This window comes from Sapajus apella, unplaced genomic scaffold, assembly GCF_009761245.1.
Source record: "Sapajus apella isolate SASKATOON/1434 unplaced genomic scaffold, GSC_monkey_1.0 scaffold23, whole genome shotgun sequence".
Taxonomy (NCBI): domain Eukaryota; kingdom Metazoa; phylum Chordata; class Mammalia; order Primates; family Cebidae; genus Sapajus; species Sapajus apella.
In genome coordinates, this window is record NW_022436963.1 from 15,065,239 (window position 1) to 15,067,663 (window position 2,425).

The window sequence follows — 2,425 nt, forward strand, 5'->3', positions numbered from 1 at the left end:
AAAAAAATCTAATAAAGAACAAACAGGAGAGAAAATTTTACACCAAACTAAAGTTGGAAGCAAATTTAAGTATGACAATGTCAAGGTTTGCCAAGGATATTCAAGAGCCTCATAACAGACCTCTCCTGCCCCTTTTAAATCTGTTCTCCTTTACAGCAGCAATTTAAGCTGTAAGAAAATCAAGTCTCTTTTCTGCAGAACTGCTCAGTGGTTTCTTAGATGTGGGAGGTGGATTTAAGATCCCCACTTCTTTAATCTTCTCCATATTCATGTCTTTTGCCATGTGCCTTTGCAATTCCTCCTAATAAAAACAGGGTATATTTCTTCAGCCCATGGCTTGGATATGTGACACTTGTTTTAGCTATTGATATGAGCAGACGCAGGTCTTGAAATGTGCATGTGGGGCTGAGCTTATCCTCTTGCTCTCCTCCTTTTGCTCAGAGAGTAATGTCCCTCCTCTAGCCAGTGTCCCAAGGAGAATGGGAAGGACGAGACAGACCTGAACTCAACCTACAGACTGGAGCCAGACCAGACTAGATTGGCTACACAACATGTTACTCTCAAGGACTTTATTACTCCAGCACAGAAAGCAGCATGAGCTTCATGTTCACAGGGTCCCCTTGCTCTCCCATGCCATGGGGACCAAGCAGAGGGGCACCGCTGAATGCTGTGCATGCAGTGAGTTTGTATCAAGGTTTGAGAAACTCCAACCTTAGGGAACCTGGAGCCCTTATAACATCAGTCCTCAGCCTTTTTGGCAACGGGGACTGGTTTCATGGAAGCCAATGTCCACAAACTGGGTGGGAATGGTTTCAGGATGATTCAAGATCATTACATTTACTGGGCACTTTATTTCTGTAAGGGTTATTCCCGAGTTTAAAATGAGGAAACTGAGGCCAGTATAAGAAAATGAAAATCCAATATATTCAGCTCCTGGGCGAGGTTCCATGGTCCCGGTGAAAGGGGCCAGGGAAGTTGCACCAACTTCCTGGGGCATGGGGTTTTCATGGCTAGGAGGAATGAGCAACAGCTGGGTGCCCTGATTGACTCCCGGGGAGCGGGATTGAGATGGGGCGGGCCGCTATTGGTTGGCGGGTTGTTGGGCGGGTTTTCCGGCCAAGAGCCTTGCATCAGCTGGAGCCTTCCAGGGGAGCCATTGGCAGAGCTAGGTGCCGAGTGCAGAGCCTGGTGCCGGATGCAGGTGTGTCCAACCTCCCGACGAGGCAACCGGCCTTACAATTTGTATTATTATTACATTATAATATATAGTAAAATTATTAGACAACTCACCAAAATGTAGCAACAGTGGGAGTCCTAAACTTGTTTACCTGCAACTAGATGGTCCCATCTGCAGGTGATGGGAGACAGTGAGGCGTCATCAAGCATTAGGTTCTCATAAGGAGCGCACAACCTAGATCCCGCCAATGAGCAATTCACAATAGGTTTCACACCCCTATGAGAATCTAATATGGCCACTGATCTGACAAGAGGCAGAGTTCAGGCGTTAATGCGAGTGATGGGGGACAGCTGTAATTTGCTTGCCGGCAGAAGCTCGCCTTCTGTGTGTAGCCCAGTTCCTAACAGGCCATGGACTGATATTGGCTCATGGCCTGGGGTTTGGGGACCCCTGTCTTATAATGAACACTCAGCCTGCCTAAACTTCGATCAAGAAGGAAAAATTCGCTATATTATATCTAGCTGGGTATGATATAGCCATCTAGGTAAACAAAACTTCCTGACATGGCTCACAGACACTGCAGGCTCTGCCCCCCCGCCCATCTCCTCTGCAGTATGGTCTCCCACCGTGCTTTCCCTTGGGCTCCTGTCTGTTGATCCCTCAGTCCTGGCTTTTTACCGTGCTCCTTCCTTCTTGCTACAGGGACTTCACACATGCTGCTCCCTCTGCCTGGAATGTTCTTTTCTTCTTTATCTGTTTAATTCCTATGCATTCTTCAGACTGCTTTTCATGTAGCTCTTCCTCAGGGAAGTCTGACTAGTTCAAATGTCCCCTTTGGGGGCTCCCGCAGAACTGTGAGTCTGCCTTTCTTGGCTGTTACTGCATTTACAATTTTATATTAGGTTGGTGCAAATGGAATTGCAGTTTTTGCCATTGAAAGTAGTGGCAGGCCAGCGCAGTGGCTCAAGCCTGTAATCCCAGCACTTTGGGAGGCCGAGGCGGGTGGATCACGAAGTCAAGAGATCGAGACCATCCTGGTCAACATGGTGAAACCCCGTCTCTACTAAAAATACAAAAAATCAGCTGGGCATGGTGGCGCGTGCCTGTAATCCCAGCTACTCAGGAGGCTGAGACAGGGGAATTGCCTGAACCCAGGAGGCGGAGGCTGCGGTGAGCCGAGATCGCACCATTGCACTCCAGCCTGGGTAACAAGAGCGAAACTCTGTCTCAAAAAAAAAAAAAAAAAAA